General features: G+C 58.7%; 1 protein-coding gene across 2 annotated transcripts in view; it reads left to right on the top strand.

The window, feature by feature from the left end:
- Window positions 1-312: 312 nt before the first annotated feature.
- The window catches only part of ZBED4 (zinc finger BED-type containing 4), a 30,043-nt gene continuing 14,760 nt past the window's right edge, over window positions 313-15,595 (top strand). The window contains exon 1 of one of the 2 annotated variants that reach the window (XM_044226647.1): window positions 313-403. The gene's annotated coding sequence lies outside the window, so the exon portion shown is untranslated. Of the gene's footprint in view, window positions 404-2,426; window positions 4,954-15,595 lie in introns of those variants that run through there. The other variant, XM_044226648.1, reaches the window with a different exon arrangement.

The raw sequence follows: 15,595 nt of genomic DNA, 5'->3' as shown, positions 1-15,595 counted from the left end.
TGCGCCTCACAGGCTGGTCCGCACGAGCCCGGGGGCGGGGCCCACGCACGGGGATTGCGCCTGCGCAGTCGGCCCGGCCCGCAGGCGGCCCCGCGCCTGCGTCGTCTGTCCGGCCCAGCCCAGGGACGGAGACCGCGCCTGCGCGGTCGGCCGGGGCTCGCCCCGTCCGCCGCGCCTGGGTCCTTGGTGCCGCCCGCCCTGCCGGCCCCGCCCCCGGCCCCGCCCCGCGCCGCGCGGGGCCCTGGGAGGGGCGCAGCGTCCGGCGGCGTCGCGGGCGGCGGCGGCGGCGGGAGGGGCCGGCGGGGGCAGACAAAGCCGCGGCTAATGAATGGGAGCGCCCGCACGCGCCGGCCGTCGTCCGCAGGCGGGCGGGAGCCGCACCGCCCCGAGCCCCGCGCCCGCGGTGAGTGCGCGGCGGGCGGCGGGGCGGGCTGTGCCTCGGCCGGAGCTCGCGCCCCGGGCCCGGCCGTCCTGGCGCGCCGTCGGGGGTCGGGGCTGGAGGGGGAGGAGGGCGAGGGGCGGGGCCAGGCGGGGTCGGGCCGCGGGGCCGGGAGGGTGGCGTGGGGTGCGGTGGCCGGGGTCGCCGCGACGCGGTGCGCGCCGGGCCGAGGGGCGTCTAAGGGGGCGCGGGCGCGGCCTCCCGTGGGGCCTGGACTCCGCCCGGGCCGCCCGCCTCGGCCGCGGGGCCCGCCTCGCCGGGGCCGGCCCGCACCCCCTGGGACCCCCGGCCCGCGCCCCCGCCCCCGGGCCCCCCGGCTGACAGCTGGCGCGCGCGGGCCAGGCGGGTCGCGCCCGAGACGCGTTTTCCGGACGGCGGCGCTCTGTTGACGAAACGCCGCGAGCGCCCGAAAGTTGTGCGGCCGGGGCCGGGCGGGGGCCGGGCGGGGGCCGGGGGCTGGGCCGGGGCCGGGCCGGGGGCCGGGCGGGGCCGGCGTGCGCTCCGCCGTCTGCCCCACGCGCTTCGTCCGCCCCCGCGAGGCGCCCGAGAGCCGAGGCGCGCGCGACCGCCCGCGCGTTGCCAGGAAGAGCCGCCGCGGCGGGTCGGGGTCCCGGGAAGCGCGTGTCCGGGAAGCGCGGCCGCCGCGGCTCTGGGCCGGGCCCGGACTTCGTGGGTGAGACGCGAATCGAGGTTGCGCTTTCCCGTCGCCGTTGTCCCTCCGGGCCCGGACTCGGTCGTCCGTGGGTCTCGGTTCGCCCTTTGCCGTGAGCGGCACCGCCCCGCCCCCATTGCTAGAGGGCGCCGGGCCCCTGCGGCCCCTGCGCTTTCCTGGTGCGGTGACCCCCCGCGCGCCCCCGCTCTGCGCGGCAGTCTGCCCGGCCGGCCGCGGGGCAGCTCCGGCCGCACGTCTCCGCCGAGAAAACGGGAAGTTGCTCCGGAGTTCGCTCTAACGGGATCCCGCGCACCGTTTCTGCGAAGCCGCTTCAGGGCGCGCGCGGCCCCAGGGGTCAGCGCCCGCCGACCTGAGCCGAGTCCTGGGGTCCTCCGCGGGGAGCTTCTGCCGCTGCCGCCGCCGCTCCGGGCCCGCTCGCCCTCGGGTCAGTCAATGAAATCTTTTAAAAAACCCGGTTCAGACTTCAGCGAAGCGGGTGCGTCCAAGCAGGGCACCCCGTGCCGCTCCACACGCGAACAGCGGTGCTCGTCCGCGCCGTCGTGGCGAAGTTCGGGGCGGGAGGACCCGGTCGGCGTCGGGGACGCGTGCGAGGAAGAGGAAGAGGAAGCCGCGTTCGGGTCGGCGCCGAGGCGAGGCCGCGTCTGGAGAGGAAAGTGCTCGCGGGAGCGGCGCTCGGCTCCGGGGGTCCCGGGGACGCACGCTCCGGGCTGCGCGCGCCGGCCGCGTCTCCCGCCGCGCTTCAGCCTGGAGCACGGGCGCTGCGAGGACAGTCGGCTGGATCTGCGGCCACGCGTGCCGGGGCGCGCCGGGGCGTGTGGCATGTCGGGCTGTGTCGCCGCCGAGGCCGCAGAGCGCGCAGAGGGCGGAGGCGCGGCCGGTGCCACCGATGGAGCAGGGGTCGCTGTCCGCGCGCGCCTCGTCTTCGTGCTGCGTTCGCGGCTTTTCCTTGCGGGGCCGCGGCAGCTCCGGCTCGTGGACGCTGGTCCGACGGCCTTCGGCGGCGGCCGCCTCATGAGGGACGGCAGAAGGGCGCGGGCACGGCGCCGAGCCTCGGGGGCTCCGCCGCTGCAGCCTGCTGCGTCCTGCCGAGCCTCGTGCACCGAGCGCGTCTGGCTGCGGCTTCGCTCTGCTAGTGGCCGCCGGTCTCGCGGCCGGGGCTGTGGGCGGCTGTTCTCGCTGGCGCGCCGGGCCCCGGGGAGCTGGGCTGCGTGGAGCCGCGGGCGCCTCCGGCCGTCCTGCAACGTGTGCGGCGCGGGCGCTCCACAGGGCTCCGATCCACAGCTCTCCCGGGGCTCCCCCTTCTCTCGCCCGTGTCTCTCCCGCCCTCCCTCACCCCGCGTTCCAGCGCCGGGCCTGTCTGCGTCCAGACGGGGCTCGGATCGTGGCCCGGATCGTGGCCCGCATCCCTCCGTGGTGAATCCGTCGGCGACGTGCTTCTGGTGGTCCGAGCTCCGGAAGGCGCTGCTGGGAGGCGACCGAAGCCTCCCCTTCTCGTGCTCTGGTCCGGAGCAGAGTTCTGGGGCAGAGAGTGCTTGACCTGGGGAGGGCTCAGCCGGCCCGGCGCCCATGTGGGGACGGCAGGCAGCGGCAGGCGTGAAGAGAAGCCTTGCCTCAGGGAACCTTAGCAGCGACACCGGGGACAGCCGTGGCCGGGAGAGAAGGCCCAGCCCGCGCATCTGGGAAAGTACGGACAGTTCTGTCTGAGATCCTGTTCCGGGAAGACCTCTGCTGGGGGGTTCCAGCCTATAGGATCTGGGTCCTGAATGGAGGCCCCAGGGAAGAAGCCTCAGTGTCCGGGAGAGGCCAGCCCCCTGGCAGAGCCTGAGTCCCATGGGTGCCTCCGGGGCCACTGCGGCCTGTGCTCCTGACCGGCACCGGCTCCGTGAAGGCCCCTCAGCAGCCGCGCCCCAGCCCTTTCCTGGCACCCGCTGCTGATGGTGGCCCCAGGGCTGGGGTGCAGCAGGCTGGCCCCGCTGGCCCTGTGGCGGCTCTCGGCGGTGGCTCCCTGCTGTGGACAGGGGGGCCTGGCCCCTTGGCGGTGCAGGCCGTGCAGACCAGGCCCTGCACCTGCTCTGTCCTGCTCAGCACCCCCATGGATGCAAACCACGAGGGGCGACTTTTCCTCCAAGGCTGCTGCTGACTGACCTCAGCAGACGGCCTCCCCGGGGAGCGCGTCGGGAGCGCAGGCCCTTCCGGGACGGCTCCGGTGACGCTGGCGCAGGCTGCGCTCCACGTCCTGTAAGCAGAAGGACACTTGGAAAACTCGGTAGCAGCTTTGCACCTGCCCCTCATGGGACTGGCCTGGTCCCCGTGGGAAAAGCAGCATGGGAGCTGATGTTGGGCAGGGGACCCGCAGAACCACCCAAAGAGCCCTGGTCTGCGACCCAGAACATTTCAGGGACAGAGCAGGGACCCGCCGACCTTACCACGGTTTTGTTTGCTTGCTTTGGAATGCGCTTTGTTTCCAAGGTGGCCTTATCACGATTTCTGACCACATCTCATGGAAAGGGCTCTGGTTCGGGGTTTCTGAAGTTGAACTCTTAGCGGCCGTCCCTGCTCTCGGTTCTGTCCCCCGTCTCTGCATCGCTGGCACCGGACTGCAGTTTTCCTTGGCGTGAACACAGCGGTCTGAGGCAGCTGGTGCTTTGGCCCCCGCTGAATGCGTTCGTTACGGTTCCATGTGGTCAGAGCACGTGAAGGGCGCTGTCCGCTGGAGACCGGATCCGAACCGACGGCGGAACCGGTGGGAAGACTTGTCGCCAAGCTGAACCAGGCAGGAGGGTCGCTGTGGCTCACCGAGAGCGAGTGAACCCTGAGTTGGACGCAGCCGTGCTTCCCGGCCGGGTTTTGGCGTTTCCAGCCGACCGAGGGCGCGTGAGAATGTCGCAGTGCCGCTGCCCCTGGCCGGTCGGCGCTGGCCACACTTGCGGAGGGAGTCGCAGCCACCGCGCACGTCCCCCGGAACGCCCTGGTCTCCAAAGAAGAGGCAGAAGGGGCTCTTCTGAGCGCCGCGCGCCGCCACTGCCGCATCTAGGGCAGGGCCCGGGCCGTGCCTACGCACAAGCCCCCCCAACGTGCCCCCAGTGGTCTGTGGCAGTGGTTTGTCCAAACCGGAATCGAGTCCCGGTCATTGTTGGCCGTTGTGTGTCGTCAGTTTCTTTTCTTCGGGGAAAACTGGTTCCGCGACGGGGACTTTTCATGGAAGAGACCCGGCCGGCGTTCTCACGAGTGCCTGGTGTTCCGGATGTGTTCCGCGCTGGGTCGTGTGGCTTGTCCCTCTGTCCCCCTGGTCCCCGTGTGCTGTGGCCTGGTGCTGAGAGGTTCGGCTGGAGGCAGGGGACACGTTTTCACGAAGGCGACGCTCGTCGCTCCCTCATGCCGCACCATTCTGGGGGCTGTCCTGCCGGCACTGATGCCGCCTTCCCCGTGTTCTTTATTTTATCCGTGTCCCCTCGTCTGGGCGTCCTGAGATGAGAGGACAGATGCTGAACCCCCCCTTTGTCACCACTCGGTTGGGGGGCGGCGCTCCCCGGTGGCAGATGCTTCTGGTTTTCGTTCCTTTCTTGAATGTCAGTGCGGAGTAATGGGTTTGTATGTGTTCCTTGTGTGAGGGGCTGTTGAAGTCCTCTGTGGGGTTTGGATGTTCACACGGTTGTAGCTGAGGGCCGGGCGTCCCGCGTGGGCTCCTGTCCTCCGAGAGCACTTCTCTGGCCCCTCGCCCTCCCTCCCCGACCTGCCGGCTGCGGGCTGCTGCCTCGTCCATGTGCTCTGTGCTGCCTGCTGCGGCGGCTGTAGGTGCCCCGCCGAGGGACAGAGCTGGGAAACGTTTTTTTAAAACATGGTGAGTTCATATGATATTTTCAATACAAGTTTGAAATTACATGGTTTTACTGAATTTCTATGGTTTTTAAAATTTATCTTTATTTTGAAAATTTTGATTCTTAACGTCATTGGCATAATTGCATATTTCATGCTCAAGTACGCATAAAATGGGGTGAAACGTTGCTGTATTCTGTTACATCTACTAACGGAACTCCTTAACAGAGTTGAAGGTATTTTGGTGTTTGTCTGTTTTTAAGACTTTCTTTTTCAGCAGGCTCTACACCCACTGTGGGGCTTGAACTCACAACCCCGAGATCAGGAGTTGCAGGCTCTGTTGACTGAGCCCGCCAGGTGATCCTAAGGTGCTTTCGTTTTTAAGATTCTTTTGTTCTTGGGGCGCCTGGGTGGCTCAGTGGGTTAAAGCCTCTGCCTTCGGCTCAGGTCATGATCCCAGGGTCCTGGGATCAAGCCCCGCATCGGGCTCTCTGCTCCGCGGGGAGCCTGCTTCCTCCTCTCTCTCTGCCTGCCTCTCTGCCTGCTGGTGATCTCTCTCTCTCTCTGTCAAACAAATAAAATCTTAAAAAAAAAAATCCTTTTATTCTTAACACACGTCTTGTTGAGTAAGTGCTGTGTTTAAGAACGAGCCTCTCGGTGCCTGTTTTGTCTGTGGCCGCGTTGCCCGTTTGCTACATCGTTAGGGTTTTTGTTTCAGATTTGCAGTTTTTAAATTGTATTTTTATGTTCAAAATCGTTACATGGCTCAGAAGTCAAAATCATAGGAAAGATGAGATCGGAGATTCCACGTCCCTGTATGGGCGGGCAGCCGTTTTGTTTCTGGTTTTCCGGCAGAAGTCTGGGTCTCCTCTCTCGCCTGTCACAGGAGGCAGCGAGTGCCGTTCGCGCTGTGCGGGGGTCGCGTCTCGATCCCCTCACCTGTGACGGCGGCGCCCCTCCTGCCGTGTGCGCGGTTTCCCAGCTCCGACCGGGGCTGCTCTCGCGGCGGTGGGCGCGGTCCTGGGGCTCTGGTCGTAGCGGTGGGATGGCGGGGGCTGGGGGTGTGACAGTGGGAGGTGTCCCGGGGCCCCGCCGCTCCCCGCTGCGTGTGTCGTCCCCGGCGGGGTGTTTCCCAGCTCTGGGTCTTTGGCAGTCTGACCCAGTGAGATCTAATTCCTGGGGTAGTGAGTGCACCTTTAACGTGCTTCAATTTGGGGGTGAGAAGTGGAAAAGTATACTTTACTAAATCGTTTACTAATCGTTTACCGTGCTCGGTAGCCGGAGTGTTTGAGGTCATGAAGGCGACGGCTGTGTCAGCAAGTCACTGGGGGTGAGCCGCACCGGCGTCGGCGGAAGGTGGTTTCTTCTTTCTTCCGATAAGAAAATAACAGGAGATTGTCCAGGTCAGGACGTTCCCATCCATTTTACTTCCTCTCGCCTGGGGAAGGGAACCTCGGATTGGCTGCCTTTTACTTTTCGATATTTTTGTGTTTAAAATGAAAGGTAAAAGAAACTCAAGAGACTTTGTCTTGGGCGCCTTCCGTCTGTCTGTCCTCCTCTCCTTCTGTCTCTTGGCTCTCGCCATGACTTGGGACGGGCGCGCCCACGGTCAAAATGACGTTACTTCCCTCGTCGCCCCAGTGTCTGGGTAGCCCTGGGGCTGCGGAGAGCGGAGGCCGCCCGCTGTCCTGGGGGACCCAGGCTGCGCGTGGCCGTGAGGACATTGTTCTGTGTGACGGACGCGCTGTCATCGGTGACCCTGTTTCTGTTTGCTAGAGAACGGAGTCAGAAGAATCTAGGGTTCCAGATGCCAGCCAGATAAATCCCCTCCCGAGTTTTGGGGTAGGTGGCTAAAAACGTGTTCTCCTTTACATGTACGTAAAGTCAAAACTGCCACAGGAGCACAATCCTTTTGTGGTTTAAAAACCAAAGATAATGGGGGCACCTGGGTGGCTCAGTGGGTGAAGCCTCTGCCTTCGGCTTGGGTCGTGATCTCAGGGTCCTGGGATCGAGCCCCGCGTCGGGCTCTCTGCTCCGCGGGGAGCCTGCTTCCTCCTCTCTCTCTGCGCCTCTCTGCGCCTCTCTGCCTGCTTGTGATGTCTGTCCAAAAAAAAATTTTAAAAACAAACAAACCAAGAAAACGGTGGTTCTTTTTCCCTCTAACCTGTGCCGAAATAGTAGGAAAACGTGATTTTCTTTAGCAGTAAACTGCTGGGTCAAATGACAGTAATTTTCCTAAATTAGGAGTTCACTGCTATTTATAATTATGAAATAATATGAGCAAAATTAGTCAAGCGGTAGAGACACACAATAGGCTAGAAAGCGAGAGTCTGTCATGACTTGTGCAGTCGAGTTTTACGTGCGCTTCCGGACACCGAGGGGCGCCGCTGACACCCAGGGCCTCCCGGGCACTGTCGGGGGCACGACCGCCTTGCCCGGGTGGGCCACCTGCCCCCGGGCGCTGTCACGTGGCAGCTGCTGAGGAATGCGTGGATGATTTCCAGCTGTTAACTCTTTTCATTTATTTATTTTAAAAGATTGTATTTGTTTGTTTATTTTAGAGAGCGTATGTGCGTGAGCGTGGTGAGCCCCGGGGCAGAAGGACAAGCAGACTGCCCGGCCCGCCCAGCGTGGAGTCCGGCGCGGGGCTCAGTCCCGCGACCCTGAGATCGTGACCCGAGCCGGAATCCCCAGTGGGCCACCCCGGCGCCCCGCCCTCCTCTGTGAAGCGTGCAGACAAGTGCATGTGTGCGTGAGTCCCGGACCAGTCCCGAGATGGAAGTTGTCCCGGTGCCCCCATCCCCCCAATCCTAGAGCTAATCATTTTCACGGCTCCTGCCTCTGTCCTCCGTGTCCGGGGTCCTGCAGCCTGTGCTTTTGGGTGCCTCCTGCTCCCCCGTGTCCGCTGGCTGTGACAGCAGTGGCTTCATCCCGGACCTGCGGCACGTGTCAGCCGTCGGCAGCCAGCTCTGGGCCGGTGCGGGTACTGCCGTGAATGCCTTTGAACTTGTCCTTTGCTGCGTGACCCTGTGAGTGGTAGGGACGATACCGGTTTTACCAGGTGCTAGCAAGCCTGCTCCGTGTGCTGGCCATACGCGTCTGTCGCACGCCCAGCACTGGGCGTTGTCAGAGAGTGTGTGTGTGTGTGTGTGTGTGGCCATTGCCCAAGTTGTACATCGCTGTGGCTTTAATTCGTATTTCCTTCGTTTCTAAGTTTCTTCATTTTAGGGCGGCTGATGGCCCGTCTTCCCTCAGCAGTTCTGTTTTGCTCTAAGTCAAGGTTAAAAGGGTATTTTCCCCTATGGTATTCCTCGTTTTGCCTTTAGTGTGACATGTGGTGTGATTTGGGGGATGGTGTGGACTCAGGGTCAAGGTGTTTCTTCCGCAGGGCAGTCTACCTGTCCTGGCACCGGTTACTTAAAAGCTCCCCTCCCCGCTGCTGTGCCCCGTCTCCAGCACAGGAAACGGGGTGTGTGCAGACACGGTACTCCGGTCAGCTCCCAGCCTCGCCGGTCTGCGCCGGCCTCTTGGCCCCTGGAACCAATGCCACGATGCCCACAAGGCAGTTTCATCCGGTGGTTTTTGTTTAAGATTTTACTTACTTATTTGACAGAGAGAGCGCGCGCGCACCTCAGGGTAGGGGCAGAGGGAGAAGCAGGCTCCTCTCTGAGCAGGAGCCCGACTCGAGACTCAGTCCCAGGACCACAGGATCGTGACCTGAGCTGAAGGCAGACACAAGTGACTGAGCTACCCAGGCCTTCCTGTTTTTCGTGGGTTTTTTTTTCCATTTTAGTCACTTTTTAATTAATTCTTTTTATTAACCTATGAGGCATTATCTGCCCCCGGGGCACAGTCTGAACCGTGGGGCTTGCCCAGTTCACAGCGCTCACCAGCGCCCATACCCTTCCCAGTGTCCGTCACCAGCTGCCCCAGCCCTACCCCCCACCCCCAGCGACCCTGTTTGTTTTGTCAGATTAAGAGTCTCTTATCATTTTGTTTGTTTGTTTAAGTTTTGATTTTAAAGTCCAGCACAGACACAGAAACTGGCTGGAGTCAGTGTACAGCTTGAGGGTCACATTTTTGTGACCATCGCTTGGGTCAAGAAAGAAATTTGGCCCCAGAGTCCTCCTTGCATCCTGTGTCTGTCCTGTGTCCCTCCCTCCGTCCTCCTGACAGAGGCGCTGCTGACCTGCCGGTGAGGGCAGTCCCTTCCCTTCACGGTCTGAGGCTGACCGCGCTCGGAAGAGCAGGGAAGTTTCGCGCGTCCCTGCAGAGGACGCCCAGCCCCAGCTCCCGGGGCGGTGTGCGTGGCTGGACTGGGCTTTCTCCCAGTCTGCACGTGGCCGGCGGCTGGCCTCCAGCAGAGTCTGATCTATCCTTGGTTTCCTGTAAGTCGGGCCCTGGACGTAGAGGTCTGATGAGATTCAGGTTTTGGGCCTCTGGCAGGAGTCCCCCCACAGGGACGTTCTGCTGCTCCACGCGGAGGCACCCAATGTCTGGTCTCTCTCTCTCTGTTTTGAAAGTAAGCTCCGTGCCCAGCGAAGAGCCCAATACGGGACTTGAACCCACGGCCCTGAGATCAAGACCTGAGCTGAGATGGAGCGTAGGACAGCTCACCGACAGGCACACCCAGGTGCCCTCGGTGTCTCTCTTTTGACGTTGGCCAAGCCAACGGTGCATAGACATACCTGCATTAATTCGTAACAGGTTCCAAAAGGGTGATGTTCTGGCTGAGTTACTGGTGCCTAGTTTATGAGCTGAACGTCCAGTGAGTGGAACCTGTTAGCTATTCGGTGATCTAGTTCTGTACTGCCTGTGGGACACCCGTCAGTTTTCAGAATAACGGATCCGTTTTCCGTCGCCGTCCACAAGTAGACCCACTGAGGGTTTTACTTCGCTATTGTGAACTCCGACCGGAGCGCACTGGACGGGATGTCCGCGTCCGCACGGTGTGGCTAGCAGTAACCCTGTCGGGCGGTGGGTGTCGTTGGTGGCCCTTACTCGTGTGGAGACGGTCTCGTGTTCGGGCGTCGGGAGCCTCTGTAAGCTCCGAGACAGTCCGGCGCGATTCTCTGTCGCTCTCAGAGGCTCCCGGCGCTCTGGTGTGCCCGGACGCTCCGGGCTGGTCATGGCACTCTTCCCGCCGCAGACCTGGGACGAGCCGTTCTGTCCGGAAGCCGCGGTCTGTGCCGATGGGAGCTGCTGTTCCAGATCCACAGTCTGTGTGTTGGGGACACGCACTGCTCTGGCCCGTTGTTGTTTCTCATCTGTGCGGTGGACAGAGCTGGTCACAGACGGGAGCAGGTTGGTTTGACGGTTTCCATCTGGCGCACCGGCTCCCTTCTCCGCCAGGAACCCGGTTCTCCAGGACAGAGAAGAGAATGTTGGACCGTCACCGAGTGCCCGTCTGTTGCACGTGTCGCCACTCGTGTGGCTGTCTCAGACTGGCCAGCAGGAGCACCGGGCCCGTGTGGGAGCCGCTCTCTGCCTCCCGTCCTCCACAGTCGTGCGGAGCCCAGCCTCTCTCCCAGGAGCCCTCGTCGGCCCTGGCGCTGCAGGTAGATCCACAGCGCGCTCACTGCGGCCCCTATCCGCGCCTCCGACCTTTGCTTGAGGTCTCTTCTCTCCTGGGGTTCCCAGGAAGGACTCACGGAGAAACATTACCCGAGTATTTGCTTGGTGATCGTAGTTGGTATGTGTCCTTTGTACTTGAAAGTCCGCTTGACTCTATGCAAAATTCTCAGCTCACAGCCTTTTCCTTCAGAAAAACTTAAATCTTACTCTCTTGTCTGCCAGCATTGCTGTCAAATCAGGCTAATTCTACCTTTTCCCGTGTAAGTGACTGTTTTTTGCCTGAATGGCGTTCTTGTTAGTGTTGTTAGGTGTGGATGTCCCGTTCACACGGCGTTCTCTATCCGTATGGAGCTCCACGAGTTTTACTTGAGGAGAGGTTTTTGAGTTTTTAGGATTCTGTTCCCTGGCCCGTGTCCCCTCTGTTTCTGCGGGCCGGGCGGGGGCTCTGGTTGTGTGTGTGTTGGATCTTCTTTCCCGTCCTTTCAGTCTGCTTCTCTGGGCTCTTCTGTAGTCCTGCGTTTCTTTTTCATTAAAACAACATTCCTTTCCTCTTCTGTTCTCTTAAGTAAAATCATTTGTGGAGTTTATTTGTTTTTATGGTGCTTCTAGTTTAGTTTTGTCTTGAAATGGTCTTTTACTTTCATTTCTCAAACTTACTTAGGACCCGTAAGCTCATTTCAGTATTCTTCTAGCCTCACTTACGTTGTCCTTTTGTATTATTTTAAATATCTTTAGCCTTTTTTGAAATAAGTTGCAGTTTTCATATGGTTTAATTTTTTTCTAAGATTTTATTTATTTATTTCACCGTGGACAGAGAGACAGCAAGAGAGGGAACACAGCATGGGGAGTGGGAGGGGGGAAGCAGGCTTCCTGCTAAGCAGAGAGCCCGATGCGGGGCTCGATCCCAGGACGCTGGGATCATGACCTGAGCTGAAGGCAGACGCTTAACCACTGAGTCCCCCCGGGCGCCCCCCATATGGTTTAATTTGAGGTTTTCTTTTTGGAGCGTGTGTTCGTTATCTGCTAGAGATGCTGTGCTCTTCGGTATTTTTTTCTTTTATCTTTCTGTGAGATTTGGCTTTCATTCTTTCCGTGGTCTGTTGTATTCGTTTTCTGGTGCTGCTTCAACAAAGTACCACAAACTGCGTGGCTGGAAACAACTAATCCGGAGGTCACGTCGGAGATGGGTCACACGGGGCCGAAATCCGGCTGTTGTCGGCAGGCTGCCTTTCTTTCTGGAGGACGCGGGCCTCCCTCAGCCAGTGGCCCCTTCCTGAGTCTTCAAAGCCAGTCATACCACATTGCGTGGGCCTTTTTTTAAGATTTTAGTTATACAAGAGAGTGTGCACACGCATGAGCAGCGAAGGGGCAGAGGGAGAAGCAGACCCCCCACAAGTGTGGAGCCCGACGTAGGGCTCAATCCCAGGACCCTGAGATCATGACCTGAGCCCAAGTTAGATACTTAACTGATTGTCCCCCAACATGGCCCGTCTTCTGAAGGTGTCAGTCCCCGTCTCTCTTCTGCCTCGTCCACCATGAAGACCCTTTTGATCACACTGGATCCCCCGCAAATAAGCCAGGATAACCTTCCTGAATTCTACCCGCAGCCTGATTAATAATCCCTCTGTGCCGTGTCACCCCGCCCCGCACACTCACAGATTTGAGGGGCGTGGACTTCTGAGGGGCCTGGTATTCTGTCTGTTGGATTTTTTTATTTTTTTTTATTTTTTTATTTTTTAAAGATTTTATTTATTTATTTGAGAGAGAGAGACAGTGAGAGAGAGCATGAGCGAGGAGAAGGTCAGAGAGCGAAGCAGACTCCCCATGGAGCCGGGAGCCCGATGTGGGACTCGATCCCGGGACTCCAGGATCACGCCCTGAGCCGGAGGCAGTCGTCCAACCAACTGAGCCACCCAGGCGTCCCTGTTGGATTTTTTTAAATAAATTTTTATTTTATTTTATTTCTTTAAAGATTTTATTTATTTTGGGATCGAGTCCCGCAGCAGGCTCTCTGCTAGGCAGGGAGCCTGCTCCTTCCTCTCTCTTTCTACTTGTGATCTCTCTCCGTCAAATAAATAAAATCATTTAAAGAAAAAGATTTTATTTATTTATTTGTCAGAGAGAGAAAAAAAACAGGCAGAGGGGGAAGCAGGCTCCCTGCTGAGCAGGGAGCCTGATGCAGGGCGATCCCAGGACTCTGGGATCATGACCTGAGCCGAAAGCAGATGCTTGACCGACTGAGCCACCCAGGCGTCCCTCTGTCTGATTTGTTTTATATAATACCAATTTCTTGTTTGGGGGTTTTTAAAGATACAAGGAGATAGGACTTAAACAACTTTTTCCGACTTCATGGTGCTTCCTCTTCTGTGGAAGACGTTAGGACCTCCTTTGTGGACCTAGTGATCTCTAGTGCTTCCTTGCTGTTTCTGTCTGGCTTTGGGATAGAGGTGATGTGGCCTCTGAGACCGAGCCGGAAAGTATCCCGTCCTCTTCTGTTTGCACAGAGTTGGTGGTGTGTCCGTAGTATGCTTCTGTCAGTGTTTGAAAATTCACCAGTGAAGCCGTGTGGGCCTACGACTTTCTTGCAGGAAGAATTTAAATCACTAATTCAATTTTTGTACTTGTCATGGGTCCATTCTCTCTAATTCTTTCAAGTCACTCTAGGTAACTTACTACTTCCTAGGAATTTCTCCATTTTACCTGAGCTGTTGGCCTTGTTGGTCCGAGGTTGTCCGTACCACGCTCTCCTACTGCTCTTACTTTGGGAGGAGTCCGTGGTAACGTTCCCACATTTTCACAGACTTTGTCTTATATTCCTGGTTAATCTAGCTAAGGATTTGTCAGTTTTCTCAATCTTTTAAAAGAATTGACTTGTAGTTTTGTTGACGTTCTGTTTCACTTTTCTGTTTTTCATTTCATTCATACCCACTTTAATCTTCAGTATGGCCTATTTTCTTGCCTTTCTTCCCAGTATTTTTAAAGGTGAATGCTTACATTACCCCCCCCTTTTTTTTTTGCACACATGATATGATTTCAGGTTTTTTAAAGGTTTTGTTTAGGTCCCAGTTAGATGATATACAGCGTAACGTGGTTTCAGGTGTACAGCCAAAGTTGTCAGCTCTTCTGTACGATTGTAGATTTCTGGAAGTTATTGAGACTTGTTTTGTGGGCTTTGCCTGCGTTTGAAGAGTGTGTGTATTCTGTGGTTTTGGGGGTGGGATGTTTTGCAGAAGTGCTTGCATTATTGATCTGAGATTCTGCTTTTCTAACACAGGTATTGAAAGCTAGAAATTTCTCTCTGAGCACGTCAGCATCTTATAAATTTGAGTGTGTTACATTACTTTCATTTAGATGAAAATAATTTTTTCTTAAGATTTTATTTAGTTGGGGGGTGCCTGGGTGGCTCAGTGGGTTACGCCTCTGCCTTTGGCTCAGGTCATGATCTCAGGGTCTTGGGATCAAGCCCCGCATCGGGCTCTTTGCTCAGCGGGGAGCCTGCTTCCCTCTCTCTCTGCCTACTTGTGATCTCTGTCTGCCAAATAAATAAATAAAATCTTTAAAAAAAAAAAAAAAAGATTTTACTTATTGGCAATCGAGAGCGAATGAGCGAGAGAGCGTGGGCAGGGGGAGGGGCAGAGGCTCCATCCAGGACCCCAGGGTCACGACGGGAGCCGAAGGCGGACGCCTCACTGCTGAGCCCCCCAGGCGCCATGCAGATGGAAATACTTTCTACTTTCCCTTGTAATTTCTTCCTGACGTGGATTATTTAGAAATGGACTTGTATTTCCAAATGTCGATCGATGTCTCAGGTTCCAACCTCTGTCACTGATGCGTGATCAGACCGCACTGTGGCTGAAGCACCTGGTTGTGTGGCCACGGCCCTTTCGAATGCAGGGACGCTTGTTGCCTGGCCTCGCGCAGGGTCCGGTGTGCAGGCGGGGGGAGCGTGGGCGGCGGGTGCCGCGGCGGCTGATGGGCCCGGCGGTGGGTGACCTTCCGCAGCGCAGCCGGCTTCCCGCCCACCTTCTTCAGGTTTGCGGGTTCTCCTGCCCCATCCCAAACCCTCTCGTGAGCGTTCCCCTTGTACTTCCACACTGCACATCGTTATTGCTGCTGGGTTCTCTTTTGTAATTTTTCTGTCTATGTTGATATTTGTTTGGTGAGATGTTCTTTATTGTTTTATATGTTGTCTTTATACACTGTTTCCTTTAATTCAGTTAACACATTTCTTTTTTTTTTTTTTTTGGAAGATTTTGTTTATTTGACAGACAGGTCACAAGTAGGCAGAGGCAGGCAGGGAGAGGAAGCAGGCTCCCCGCCGAGCAGAGAGCCCGATGCGGGACTCGATCCCAGGACCCCGAGATCACGACCCGAGCCGCAGGCAGAGGCCCAGCCCACTGAGCCACCCAGGCGCCCCGGTCAACACATTTTTAATGCCTGATTTAAAGTCTTTGTGTATTAAGTGCAACATCTGGGCCCTCTCGGACAGTTTCTTTGGCCTGTTTCCCCCGTGTACGGGTCACGCTTTCCTGCTCTCGGCGTGCTCTGTCACGCGCTGGTTTTGTGGAAAACCGGACGTCACGCCTCACTCCTGCTCCTTGTGGCTACTGGAGTTTGTTTCGTTTTCGTCCGTCTTTTTCGGGGCTTCCTGAGCGAACTCTGGAAAGCCTGTGCTCCTCGTTGTGTTTGGCCCCTGAGGTCTCTGCCTGGGTCGCTTAGTGGTCAGTTAGGGACGGGTCAGAGATCCCCTGAAGTGCCTTGGCGAGGGCCTGCCGGCTCCGCGGGGCTCCGGAGCACGTGGGCCTCGGGCCTGCAGCGCCCGCCGCCTTCACGCCCGGGCCGCCGGAGGGGAGCGGTCGGGGCGTCTGTCCGAGTCTTGCCCGGCAGGCCGCTGCCTCCCCAGGAATCTGTCTGCGCTTCCAGAGCCCCCTGTAGGCCGCGTGTTCCCAGGTGGTCCTCGTGGGCCTCCGGCCCGGCCCGGCCCTCTGCCGCCCGCCGGGAGCCGCAGCCGCCAGGTTCCAGCCGCATCCCCACGGAGAGGTGTTCCTCACCAGGCAGCTCCCTGGCAGGTCCCGTCCCCACCAGCCCTGCGG

The sequence above is a fragment of the Neovison vison genome, chromosome 12 (genome assembly GCF_020171115.1).
Source record: "Neovison vison isolate M4711 chromosome 12, ASM_NN_V1, whole genome shotgun sequence".
NCBI classification, from domain to species: domain Eukaryota; kingdom Metazoa; phylum Chordata; class Mammalia; order Carnivora; family Mustelidae; genus Neogale; species Neogale vison.
The sequence above is the reverse complement of the archived record's forward strand: the minus strand, read 5'-3'. Positions and strand labels throughout refer to the sequence as shown.